This window comes from Somniosus microcephalus, chromosome 16, assembly GCF_052327205.1.
Source record: "Somniosus microcephalus isolate GS21.2 chromosome 16, FLI_Smic_1.0, whole genome shotgun sequence".
Taxonomy (NCBI): Eukaryota; Metazoa; Chordata; class Chondrichthyes; order Squaliformes; family Somniosidae; genus Somniosus; species Somniosus microcephalus.
The window spans coordinates 6,687,987-6,702,426 of record NC_141002.1 but is presented as its reverse complement, the minus strand read 5'-3'; the positions used below and the strand labels follow the sequence as shown (position 1 = coordinate 6,702,426).

General features: G+C 46.4%; 1 long non-coding RNA gene across 1 annotated transcript in view; it reads right to left on the bottom strand.

Annotated features, from left to right (window-relative positions):
- The window catches only part of LOC147105958 (uncharacterized), a 40,607-nt gene that overhangs the window by 5,445 nt on the left and 20,722 nt on the right, over nt 1-14,440 (bottom strand). The window contains exon 3 of the long non-coding RNA XR_015081309.1: nt 12,100-12,278. This is a non-coding gene — a long non-coding RNA (uncharacterized LOC147105958). The remainder of the gene's footprint in view (nt 1-12,099; nt 12,279-14,440) is intronic.

Genomic DNA, 14,440 nt, shown 5'->3' with positions numbered 1-14,440 from the left:
TTCTCCTGTTTTAATTTTACAATCTCAATCACTTTCCTTTAATTACCATTCATATCTTATTCATGAGTCCTGGAAAAACTTTACTGTCCAGTACAATATTTAAGATAGAAAACATAGATCAAACATTCTCACTTGATCCAAGTTATTAACACATTTTATTATCATTATTTTTAGAGGATCTTTTATTTTCCCAAAAGTAACCAAATATATAGTGCCTGAGTCCATTTTGTCATTTCAAAATTATCCCAAAATCCAAATAGCAGTACAGTTGAACTGACAGGTTTTGTCAATATTCAATTTCATCTCTATCAATTTATCTTCCATTTCCAATTTCAGAAACAAGTGATTCTTAGGCTAGATAGCTTAAACAGTGTTTTTAACATTAGAGACAGAAGTGCTGCAATTAGTTTACAAGGTAACTTCCATATAACAAAAGAAAGAAGGGAATCCATTGTGACTCTGCTTAGAGCCCAAGGGGTTAATTTATCAAATCTTAATTTTCCCTCTGTCACTGTGGTGAAATAATAACTTAAAATTAAGAAACGTAAATTTAATAATGTCCAATATCTTTAGATTTCATACTAAAGTTGTTGCTTGGTGAACTTAAACAGCTGTCAGTGGAAAGGGTTAACTCCTTTGCAGGATTTTTAAGAAGGTGGAGCAAAACATTATCAAATGCACGCAACTGCGTCAATTCACGTAAATCAAAAAAAAGAACTTTCCTGATCGAAAGACAGTTGTGTTTTCACACTTTAACTAAACACGAACACGGAGGTAATATGGACAGTGAAGAAGGACGGGATTGAGCAAAGTTCACAAGCTAAGTAAGTCTTTGTAAGGAACTCTGTAACTATCGGATGTTCTTGCGGAGCGGAGTTATCTTATTCAATGCGGTCTACACAAATTTACACCAACCAAAATTTCACTGTGGCCACAATGAAAGTCTGGTTTTAATAGGTTAATTAATCTCATAACTCCAATTTAATCCAGATCTTGTAAACATTCAAATTAATTTTCTTCCAAGCACATTGGCAACTGTAACTTAAGGCAGAAGCTTATCTTTTGTAAAACTATGGACAGAGAAACAAAACAAAATAGCACATTCTTGCAGAAAACAGTAAATTACATCATATTTTCTTATCAAATCAAACTGCTTTAGAAGATTTCACCACAGCAACCGTGACTCCAAGGTTAAATCTTAGACTGAAACTTAATCTTTTATTAAACAAACTTTTTGTTGCTCTTCTCAGTTTTTACACACCAGCTAAACTTAAATTAGTTCAAAGTTTTTTTCAATTCTTGGAGCACAATCTTATTCGCACATGCTTCCAAAATCCAAGACAAAACAAACGTTTTTAAACGTGTTATGTTCATTAATAATTAGTCGTTTTTATTAAGAACAGCTAGCTTTTGCGAGACACTTTATTGAGCACATGTGGACTAGGTACAGTATCTGTAGAGGCATCCATCTTGACTGCTGCCTTGTGGGTAGCCTAGTGCATTGATGGGTAGCCCACTCTTATATACATACAGCACCACCTAGTGTACCATTCCAGAATGACAGGTTACTGATCATTACATCCCCCTTTCGTTGAGGTTAAACAAAATCAGTATCAATCAATATCAATCAATAACAACATAAACATCTTCAACAGTCAATACATTTTCAATGTAGTTTTCTTTGTACTCAAAGATTAAGTCTATCAGGCTTTTTTACTTCACGTGTGGATCTTCTCAGCACAGGTAAGTCTGATGTGTTTTCATGAGAGCCTGTATGTGTATTTGTGTTAGATTGTTCTGGTGGTGAGTGACAAGATTCAGTTGCGGCCAAAGATGTGCGGGTTAGGTTGATTGGCTATGATAAATTGACCCTTAGTGTTAGGGGGATTAAGTACGTGGGGTTACGGGGATAGGGTGGGATATGTGTTGATGTAGGGGTTACGGGGATCGGGTGGGATATGTGTCGGTGCAGGCTCGATGGGCCGAAATGGCCTCTATCTGCACTGTGGGGTTTCTGTGATTCTGTGATTGTCATCGATTTGCTCTTCGATAGTCTCTTGTGTTTTTAGGAGGGAATGGCGGTTCCTCCTGAGAATCTGTCCTTCCTCAGTTCTAACAGTGTATGACCTTGGTCCTACTTCCTCAAGAACTGTAGCTTTCCTGTTCCATGCACCGGATCCTCAATCCTGACAACATCATCCCTTGTCAATGGTTTCAGAGTTTTGGATGACTTGTCATAGTATCACAGAATCACAGAAACCCCACAGTGCAGATAGAGGCCATTTCGGCCCATCGAGCCGACACATATCCCACCCGATCCCCGTAACCCATACACCAACACATATCCCACTCTATCCCCGTAACCCCACGTATTTAATCCCCCTAACACTAAGGGTCAATTTATCATAGCCAATCAACCTAACCCGCACATCTTTGGACTGTGGGAGGAAACCGGAGTGCCCGGTGGAAACCCACGCAAACACGGGGAGAATGTGCAAACTCCACACAGACAGTCACCCGAGGCCAGATTCGAACCCGGGTCTCTGGCGCTGCGAGGCAACAGTGCTAACCACTATGCCACCGTGCCACAGTATGATTTCTGTTTCAGCTTTAACAGTTGAAGTCTCTGTCTCAGTTCCTTACACTGCTTTTCTTTTGCACAGCAGGGTAGCGTGGTACGCAACTTGCAACCCATTAGGAGTTCAGCAGGTGAAGAACCAGAGTCTAAAGGTGAGGCTCGGTAGGTCAGCAGGGTGAGATACGGATCAGACATGCTTTCTGTCACTTTCTTCAGTAGCTGCTTGAGAACTTGAACACCTTTCTCTGCCTTACCATTCGACTGAGCATACAAAGGACTGGATGTGATGTGTTGAAAGTCATAATGTGCTGCAAACTGTTGCCACTCTTTACAGTTGAAGCACGGACCATTGTTCCTAATGGCAATCCTGGGAATTCCATGTCTGGTGAAGATGGATTTCACATGCATTATGAAACTGCTTGCTGTGGTGCTTGAGAGCAGCACCATCTCAGGATAGTTAGAATAGTAGTCAATCACTATTAGATAGTCTTTACCATTTAAATGAAAAAGGTCCATACCAACCTTTTGCCATGGTGCTGTTGGTATGTCAGCTACTATCATTGGTTCCTTTGCTTGTTTGTTTTGGTGTTTCTGACATGTCTCACATTTGCCTATCATGTTCTCAATGTCCTTATTTATGCCAGGCCAATAAACAGTGTCTCTTGCTCTCCTTTTGCATTTTTCAATTCCGAGGTGTCCCTCATGAATCCTTTTGAGCATGTCTTGATGTAGAGCCTGTGGAATGACTATTCTGTTCTGTTTTAGTAGTAGTCCACTTGCGACACTCAATTCTGACCTTATGTGAAAATATTTTGGACAGGAACCTTTTGGCCAACCATGATGAATGTTCTCTATTACTGTTTGTAATACTGTATCTTTTACTGTTTCTTCTGCTATTTGCTTTGATTTTGTGTCTGACATGGGCAGCGCAGCAGTGACCATACTCACATGAACATCCACGTCTTCTTCAGTAGAGCTCACATGACTCATTGTGGGTGCTCGGGATAGTGCATCTGCTAACACTATGCATTTGCCTGGTGTGTAGATCAGTTCAAAGTCATATCTTTGCAGCTTCATCATGAGTCGTTGAATCCTTGGAGACATCTCATTCAGATTTTTTTTTTTGATGGCAACCAATGAGCTGTGGTCTGTCTCAACTGTGAAGGTGGGAAGTCCATATATGTAGCCATGAAACTTTTCTAGTCCAACTACCAAGCCTAGACATTCCTTTTCAATCTGGGCGTATTGACACTCAGTATCAGTCATAGACCTGGAGGCATAGGCAACAGGCTTCCAATCTTCACCCTCTGCTTGTAGCAAGACCACACCTAGGCCATCTTTTGATGCATCCATTGACACTTTGATTCTTTTTGTTGGGTCAAAGAAGGTGAGTACAGATGTGGTTGTCAGCACTGTTTTGAGCTTTATCCACTCTTGTTCATGTATTTCTGTCCATGCAAACTCATTTGTTTTACGTAGCAGATCTCGCAGACAGGCTGTCTTGGCTGACAAGTTAGGAATGAACTTTCCAATGAAGTTTATCATCCCCATGATGCGTAGCACTCCTTTTTTGTCAGTGGGTCGGGGCATTTTGAGTATGGCGTTTACTTTTTCCATATCTGGCTCTATTCCTTTACCAGATAGATTATCTCCTAAGAAAGTGACTTTCTGGACGCCAAACTGACACTTGGCTTTGTTGAGCTTCAGTCCATTCCGGCGTATGCTCTGTAGCACTTTAGTCAGTCTCTCATTGTGTTCTTTCAGTGTGGAGCCCCAGATGATGATGTCATCAACATAGACCCGAACTCCTTCCAGACCTTCAATTATGTGTTCCATCGCTCTATGAAAGATTTCAGATGCAGATATTATCCCGAAAGGCATTCTGAGGAAACAATACCTGCCAAATGGTGTGTTGAAGGTACAGTATTTGGTGCTCTCTTCATCCAGTTTTAGTTGCCAAAATCCTTGTGAGGCATCGAGCTTTGTAAAGTATCTGGCACCTGACATTTCACTGGTGATTTCTTCTCGCTTGGGAATCTGGTAGTGTTCACGTTTTATGTTTGCATTTAAGTCCTTTGGATCCATGCATATTCTTAGATCATTGTTCTTTTTCTTTACACATACCATGGAGTTAACCCAGTCTGTTGGCTCTTCGACTTTCCTGATGACTCCTAGTGTGGTCATTCTGTCCAGTTCATTCTTGAGCCGGTCACGCGGGGTGCTGGAACTCTTCGTGGAGCATGTACCACTGGCTGAGCATCCTCCTTTAGTTGGATCTTGTAAGTGAATGGTAGAACTCCAAATCCTTTGAACACATCCTGGAAATTATTCACTACAGAATCCACCGAGTCATCTGGTCTGCTTATGGCACAGTTTATACGGTAGACTCTCTTGACCAGTTCTAAGTCCTCACAAGCTTTGTCACCCAGTAGTGAATCAAGTCCTTCAGACACAACAGAAAACATGAGATGATGCACTTTGTCTTTGACTGTCACTTTAAGTCTGCATACACCTAAGCTATCTATTTTCTGTCCATTATAGTCCTTCAGTAGTACTGACTTTTTCTGTATTTTGGGCTTTTCTTTCATATTGTTAATGTCACTCATACTGATTAAGTTTGCTTTTGCCCCAGTGTCTAGTTTCAATGTAACTAATGCTCCATTTACCTGCAGTGGGATCATCCATTTGTCCTCTGTTACTGCATTAACTTTATGTTCAGCATTGTTAATTCCTGAGGGCTGCACATTTTCTGTATCCTTTTTGATATTGTCACATGACACCATTCCTACAAAACATGTCTCACTTAAATCAGTGTCCTCAATCACATTAACTCGGTGCCCTTTCTTTGTTTTTACTTTTGAAAAGCATTGTTTAGCAAAGTGATTCTTTCCATTACACTTTGTGCACATTTTTCCAAATGCTGGGCATTGTCTTAACTGGTGTTTGTAATCACAGCATTTACAATTAAACATTTCATCCTCCGATTGCTTTTCATTTCTGTTCTGCCCATGTTTCTTCCCCTTGTAGGACACAGCACCGACAGCAGCATTATCACTCATTACAATCGCATCATTATTGATTTCATTGAAAGTCTTCGCGTGCTTTCGAGCTAGCTCACTGGCTTGGCATATTTTCACAGCAATTTGCAATGTTAGTTCGGTTTCTCTCAACAGACGTTCCCTGACTTTTTTTATCATGAATACCAAACACAATCTGGTCACGAATCATGGATGCTTTCAGCTCAGAGAAATTACATGTCTGTGCTTTCAGTTTCAGATCAGTCATAAAGCTATCAAAAGTCTCATTTTGCTGCTGTGTCCGAGAACAGAAGATGTACCTCTCATAGGTTTCATTCTTTTTGGGAGAACAATGTGTATCAAACTTCTTTAGCACATCGTCTAATTTTTCTCTGTTCTCCTCTGGATTAAATACAAATGTATTAAATACCTCTATCACCTGTCGGCCTGCAACCATGAGCAGCAACGCTATTTTCCTTGCGTCTGGCTTCATACCGTACCCGATGGCAGCAATGCAGAGTTCGAATTGTTGTTTAAAAGTCTGCCAATAGTAGTCGATATTTCCTGTGAGTTTCAAACGCTCTGGTGCCTTCAAATTCTCCATGTCATGTTGCACAATATTCAGCAGATCATACCAATCCTGGTACCATGTTATGTTCATTAATAACTAGTCGTTTTTATTAAGAACAGCTAGCTTTTGCTAGACACTTTATTGAGCACATGTGGATTAGGTACAGCATCTGTAGAGGCATCCATCTTGACTGCTGCCTTGTGGGTAGCCTAGTGCATCGTGGGTAGCCCACTATCATATACATACATCACCACCTAGTGTACCATTCCAGAATGACAGGTTACTGATCATTACACATAGCAATCGTGACTCCAAGGTTAAATCTTAGACTGAAACCTAATCTTTTACGAAACAAACTTTTTGTTGCTCTTCTCAGTTTTTACACACCAGCTAAACTTAAATTAGTTCAAAGGTTTTTTTCAATTCTTGGGGCACAATCTTATTCACACATGCTTCCAAAATCCAAGACAAGGCAAAAGTTTTTTAATGCTTTTAACACAGAGAAGTGGGTGGAGCTAAACCACACATAACAGAATCTTTCTTTTAAAGAACATCTAATCAGACAAAAGAAATATTGTAACTTCTTAAACATTCATAGTCAGGAAAACTTTCACACAAACTGAAATTCCAGCATTTTTTTAAGGTTCCTTTCACTCAGCAAATCATGGCCTAGAAATTCAGTATAGCCACGTTTAGGGCGGTAAAGTCGGGCGGGCGCTAAAGTTTGTGCCCGCCGGAAAGTGGAGGCCACTTCGCCGATATTCAGTAGCTTTGGTCAAGGAGTTTGGGCGAGCGCTAAAATTGGCGTTGCACCCCTATCTTTAGGCGCTAAGCCGGCGGTGCAGACTCATACCGCCGAGGCCGGGCGCAGCGCAGGTGCGGTCATGTTTTGATTGACAGCAGACACCCTGATGCCGGCCAGCTCTTAAAGGGGGAAGGGTCGAGTTGGTCTGCTGCCACGCCCTGGATACTGCAGCCCTCCAGCTAGGCCTAAACACTGCTGCTGGAGAGAAATAGCACCAGCAACGATGCAGAGGGCCCGTGAGCGAGCGCAGCGCTTCTCTGCCCATGCTTTGAGGGTGCTGCTTAGGGGTTTGGAGAAGAACAGAGATATCTTGTGCCCGGACAGTGGCAAGAAGGCTCCCAAGAGGCTGTACAGGAGAGCCTGGAGGGAAATCGCCCAGAGGGTCACAGCCAACAGCGATGTCCCCAGGACTGGTGACCAATGCCGCAAGAAGTTTAACGACCCCACTCGGATGGTCAGGGTGAGTACCCTTTCCAGTGTCCTCCTCATCCTTGCATGTGCACCTCACATTATGGGCAAAGGGACCTCAAAGGCCTAATGGCCAGCCCTCCTCCAGCAGCTATGGCACTGGCATGATCATCAATAGCACTTTCTGCACTTGACACACTGGCCAAGCTATTCGACCATGGGAGGCAGTGCACACAACAACAGAGCACCACACTGGCCAAGCTATTAGACCATGGGAGGCAGTGCACACAACAACAGGGCACCACACTGGCCAAGCTATTCCACCATGGGAGGCAGTGCACACAACAACAGGGCACCACACTGTACTTAGAGGCCGTCCTTTCTCTTGCAGGCCAAGCTGGCGCAGAATCTGAAGAGCCGGACTGTCACCGGGGGAGGCCGTGTCCAGTTCCAGGAGCTCAGTGAGCTGGAGGAGCACGTGGCTCGACTCATGCGTGCCCGGGTGATTGGCCCCATTGCTATTGGAGATGCCGACCCTGTGCTGGGCCCCAATGGTAAGGACATGACCGTTTGGACTTCTCTCGTTCCCCTTGCGCTTCAGATCTACATCCTTTGCCACTGTCCCACCAATGCGCATAGTGCCACCACTCATGCCTCCCTCGCTGATGCCCTGTCCTCACTCTAAAGCTACTCTTGTGCCTTCCTGCTTTCAGCTGGTGAGGAGGAGGTCCCTGAAGCTGCGAGTGTCAGTCCCTCGGAAGAGGAGGACGACGAGGACCAAGAGGAAGGCGGCACATCGGGGGAACCCTCATCCGCGCCAGGGGATGGCAATGGAGGGGACACGTCTTGCCTGGAAGAGAGCCAGGGGGAAGTGTTGCAGGGGGGTGTAGCTCCTGTGCCCAGTGGCTTCCAGCCACACGGGAAGGGTCGGGCAGCACAGCTGCCTTCTCCCCAGAGGCGGCAAGTGTTGCAGGGGCGTGTAGCTCCTGGGCCCAGTGGCGTCCAGCCACGTGGGAAGGGTCGGGCAGCACAGCTGCCTTCTCCCCAGAGGGGGCAAGTGTTGCAGGGGGGTGTAGCTCCTGGGCCCAGTGGCGTCCAGCCACGCGGGAAGGGTCGGCCAGCTCGGCGGCCTTCTCCCCAGAGGGAGAGTCCGGCCTCCAGTCCGGAGATGGTCCTCGCCCAGGAGGTGCGCCTCCTTGATCAAATGTCCGTGGACTCGGAGCGGCGCCACACCGAGTTCATGGGGGTTGTGGGACAGTTGCCTCAGGCCATTGAGTCCCTGGCTCATAGTGTGGCCGATTTCGGGGACTCACAGGCCAGGGGTGTCGAACAACTCGCGGCAGCACAGGACGCGAGTCGAGAGTTCATGAGTGGTGCCGTGCAGACACTGGCTGGTCTGATGCGGGCACAGACCAGGGCAGTACGGGCACTCACTTCTGCCACACTCGCTGTGTCACGGACGCATCGCCAGGGCACCCGCCGCGCTGCTGCAGCACAGCGGTCTGGCCTTCACCAGATTGCTGCGCTTGCTGCAGTGCCAGCCCGGCCGAGTGCCAGTGTCTCTGGCGACCAGCGAGCGCCTGGCATCAGCCAGCTTGCCCCCATTGCTGCAGCCGCCACTGCCACTCCCCCAGCAAAGCTGCGACGAGCTGCTGGAGAGACTGATGCTGGCCAGCCACAGCTGCAGCAGTCAGCAGCCGGCCCCTCCAGGGCCGGACCTCGTCTAGGCCGACCCCCAAGGGCATCTTCCGTCACGCATTGTGCCCCTCAGGAGCCTTCACCCAGCCTTGCAACACACACAGGGCCCAGGTTGAGGCGGAGCAGCAGGTCGGGCAGGGGCTGGAGAAGCCTGCACAAGGACTCGCCCTCTTGGCACACCAAGTAGAGTGTGTTGCCAGATGTTTTTTTATATGGGGGTGTTTGTGTTCTGTATGGGGGGGGCTTATTTTGGTAAGGCCGAAGATGAAGGCAAATGTTTTTTTAGATGGGGGTGTTTGTGTTCTGTATGGGGGGGTTTGTCTTGGTAAGGCCGAGGATGAAGGCCAATTGGATGGACAAGTTTTGTTATTCCTCCGCAGGTTGTGGGAGTGAGATATGTTTTTGACTGTTTTTTGGGGGTCTTGTCTGTTTTTGTGTTTCATGTGGGAAGGGCCCTGAGTTTGTTAAATAAAGCTTTTTATTTATTCAGCTTGTCCATGTGTCATGTTTCAAGTGGTTGTTGCGTTAACCGGCTGAGGGCTTGCGGAGCGGCTGCATTCAAGTGCGTTCATTGCCACAAGCCATTCCCTGAGAGGGGGCCTAGAAGTGTCGTTCAATAAGCCGCCGGCGGACGGCCCTTGGACCTTGTGGCTCCCTCCTGGGCTGGTACTCCTCCTCCTCCTCCTCCTCCTCCTCATGGTCCTCCTGCTCGTCCTCCTGAGGTGGTGGTCCAACGTGAGGTGGCAGTGCCTGAGTCCTGCGAATAGCCAGGCTGTGCAGCATGCAGCAAACGACGACGAACTGGGAGACTCTATCCGGCGAATACTGTAGAGATCCGCCGGAACGATCCAGGCAGCGGAACCGTTGCTTGAGGACGCCAATCGTTTGCTCTATGATGTTCCTTGTGGCTTGATGGCTTTCGTTGTATGCCTCCTCAGCAGGGGTCCTGGGTGCGCGGAGCGGGGTCATGAGCCATGTACACAAAGGGTAGCCCTTGTCCCCGATAAGCCATCCCCTTGGGGGAGGCTGTGCCTGGAACATGTCAGCCACAGTAGTCTGGCGCAGGATAAATGCATCGTGGCTGCTTCCTGGAAAGCGGGCATTGACAGATAGGATGCGCGGCCTGTGGTCACACACCAGCTGTACATTGAGGGAATGGTAGCCCTTCCGGTTGCGGTAATCCTCGGCATTGTCGATAGGTGCCCGCATAGCCACATGCGTGCAGTCAATGGCGCCCTGCACCATGGGGAAGTCGGCGATCCTGGCAAATCCGACTGCACGCTGCTCCTGCCTCTCTAGGGTCATGGGGAAGGAGATGAATTGGTGTCTCCTTGCGAAAAGGTCATCGGTGACCTGCCGGATGCAGCGATGCACGGCGAACTGGGAGATGTTCGCTATGTCCCCAGCAGCGGCTTGGAAGGAGCCGCTTGCATAAAAGTTCAGAGCCACCGTGACCTTCACTTCCACCGACAGAGACGTCCTGCACATCAGCTGTGGACGCAGATCTCTGTGAAGCAGCTGGCAGATCTCTGCAATCACCTCCCTTCTGAAGCGCAGCCTCTTAACACAATGCGCGGCAGTCATGGTGAGATAGGACACCTGCTGGCGGTATTCCCTGAGTGGGTAAGGCCTACGTTGCCGACGCCTGATGGCCCCTCTGCGTCTAGGCATGGCTGCCCCTCTCACACAGCGTCTGCGAGCCTTTCGCACATAATGCTGAAACTGAGGGTTGGAACCCCATGCAGCCCCCATAATATACTTGCAAACAGTGAAATCACAATGAGTCAAATTTCCAAGCTCTGGCCAGAAGCCAAAAATACCTCTCCTACGTTGTCCCAAATCAGTAAGGTCTGTTCCTTGGTCTCTGTCCAGAAATCCAAAGCACTAAAGTCATTGCAGCAAAATGGCTGGCCTTTATAGTCCAGTCTGAGTGCCCTTTAATTAGCGCTCCCCGAGGCCCGCAGGGCCTCTGCTGCGTTCGACTTCACAGTTCTTAACAGCGCCACGCCCACATTGGGCGGGCGCCACTGAAGTTCCGGTTTGGGGCGCACAAACAGCGTTGCACGACGAAATGACGTCATAAGCTGCGCGCGCAGCTGAGCGGGCGCAAACACTTTGCGCCGGCGCTAAATGTCAACTGAAGTTGGGCGTAGGTGCAGATCGGCCTGCGCCAGGGCGCTAAGTGCCTAGCGCTCGAAATCTACCCCTCTTATGGCGCTAACGGCTGGCGAACGCAACTGAATTTCTGGGCCCATGTGTTTTATTTGTCTCAGCACAAATGTTAATAACTTCCATGTCAGTAAAACTTTAAGTTTCTCTTTTTTCATCGGTGTCCCCATCTTCTTTCTCTTTGTTTATCCTTTAGTTTTGCCAATTTTCTTCCCCCTAATTTTGTCACCTGCTCCTGTAGATTTTCGTTTTAATTTCCTCGGTCTTTTGAATGACCATTACTAATTGGTGTACCAATAAAACTCCCGCTTTCTTTGTCTTACTTCCCTTTTGTGTCTCCCACCATTCTCATTGGTACACTGGTACCTTAGACGGATCCCATCCATCCTTTTTCATCTTATCTATCAAACCTTTCTGATCATCAGCATACAGCCAACTCAATGAGCCCGGCGGTCCCCAATCTGGGCCTCCGCCTTCTGTCATAATGTATTATTTTTGATACTAGACTACCGCGTTCCGGTCCTCCCTAGTAACTCGTTCTCAGAGGTCTACCTATCATCCACCACTAGTGATGGCGGTCCTGACTTGTAACTATCTCGCTGTCAGAGGTGATTATTTCACTTGTAGCCGTTAATACATTAATACCATACGTCGCGTCCTGCAATACAACAGAGAGACTTTTAGTCTGTCTCGGATTCCCAACTAACTCTGGCCTTCATGTGGGGCCCAATTGCCCTCTTAATTCCGGCTCAGTATGGGTCCTCGAGACATTTACATTCCGAAATAACACATCAGATGTCAATCAACTTAACCACTATTCAAACTTATCCACTATTTAAACTGCATCTCTCACCCGTCACGGATACCAGATTCTTTTGGTACTGCGTCGCTGTCACACCGCCCTTCTGAGTGATCCAATTTCTGGACGGTCAAGATTTGACTACTCGCCCCGTTCACTGGTGCAGGTGGTCTTCCAGTTCTGAAGTACCCTGCTCGCAGCGCCAACTTGTTGTGGTGAAAATAAATTTGCATCTAAACCGTGTAAAAGTAAAAAGATGCAGTTTATTGAAAAAAAACAAACAGAAAACATAAGAACATAAGAAATAGGAGCAGGAGTAGGCCAATCGGCCCCTCAAGCCTGCTCCGCCATTCAATAAGATCATGGCTGATCTGATCCTAACTGCCAATCCACGATCACAGAACCATCTCCTGCATCTAACAGAATTAGACACATGAAATAGGAGCAGGATCAGGCTACACGGCCCTTGGGCCCGCTCCGCTACCCACAGGGCCATGACTGATCCAAACCTAGACTCATGTCCAAATTCCTGCCCGCTCCCCGTAACCCTTAATTCCCTTTACTTCTAGGAAACTGTCTATTTCTGTTTTAAATTTATGTAATGATGTAGCTTCTACAGCTTTTTGGGGCAGCATGTTCCAGGGACCTACCACCCTCTGAGTGAAGTAGTTCCTCCCCATCTCAGTTTTGAAAGAGCAGCCACTTATTCTAAGACTATGCCCCCTAGTTCTAGTTTCACCCATCATCGGGAACATCTTCCCTGCATCCACCCGATCCAACCCCTTCACAATCTTATATGTTTCAATAAGATCGCCTTTCGTTCTTCTGAACTCCAATGAGTAGAGTCCCAATCTACTCAACCTCTCCTCATATGTCCATCCCCTCATCCCCGGGATTAACCGAGTGAACCTTCTTTGTACTGACTCGAGAGCAAGTATGTCCTTTCTTAAGTATGGACACCAAAACTGTATGCAGTATTCCAGGTGCGGTCTCACCAATACCTTGTACAACTGAAGCAATACCTCCCTATTTTTATATTCTATCCCCCTAGCAATGAAAGCCAACATTCCATTGGCCTTCTTAATCACTTGCTGCACCTGCATACTAACCTTTTGAGTTTCGTGCACCAGGACCCCCAGATCCCATTGTACTTCAGTACTTTCCAGTTTCTTGCCATTAAGATAATAACTTGCTCTACGATTTTTCCTGCCAAAGTGCATAACCTCACACTTTCCAGTATTGTATTCCATCTGCCAAATCTCTGCCCACTTACTTAGCCTGTCTATGTCCCCTTGAAGGTTTTTTACGTCCTCCTCACTGACTACTTTCCCCCCCATCTTAGTATCATCTGCAAACTTTGATATGTTACACTCGGTCCCCTCCTCCAAATCATTAATATAGATTGTAAAGAGTTGGGGACCCAGCACTGACCCCTGCGGAACACCACTAGTTACTGATTGCCAGTCTGAGAATGAACCATTTATCCCAACTCTCTGCCTTCTGTTAGATAGCCAATCCTCTATCCATGCCAGAATATTACCCCCAATCCCGTGATTTTTTATCTTAAGCAATAATCTTTGTGTGGCACCTTGTCAAATGCCTTTTGGAAGTCTAAATACACTACGTCCACTGGTTCCCCTTTATCCACCCTATATGTTACTTCCTCAAAGAACTCCAGCAAATTTGTCAAACATGACTTTCCCTTCATAAAACCATGCTGACTTTGTCCTATTAAATGATGATTATCCAAATGCCCTGTTACTGTCTCCTTAATAATGGACTCCAAAATTTTACCTACCACAGATGTTAGGCTAACCGGTCTATAGTTTCCAGCCTTCTGTCTACTGCCCTTTTTAAATAAGGGTGTTACATTAGCAGTTTTCCAGTCTGCCGGGACCATTGCCGAGTCCAGGGAGTTTTGGAAAATTATTACCAATGCATCCACAATCCCTGCCGCCACTTCCCTCAAGACCCTAGGATGTAAGCCATCAGGTCCAGGTGATTTATTCGCCTTGAGTCCCATTATTTTACCGAGTACCACTTCCTTAGTGATTTTGATCGTGTTTAGCTCCTCCCCCCCTTTAGCCCCCTGTTTGTCCAATGTTGGGATATTCTTAGTGTCTTCTACTGTAAAGACTGATATAAAATATTCATTCAGTGTTTTTGCCATCTCCATATTTCCCACCATTAATTTCCCGGTCCCATCCTCTAAGGGACCAACATTTACTTTAGCCACCCTTTTTCTTTTTATATAACTATAAAAACTCTTACTATCTGTTTTTATATTTTTTGCTAATTTACTTTCATAATCTATCTTCCCTTTCTTAATCAATCTTTTTGTTATTTTTTGCTGTCTTTTAAAGTTTTCCCAAACCTCTATCCTCCCACTAGATTT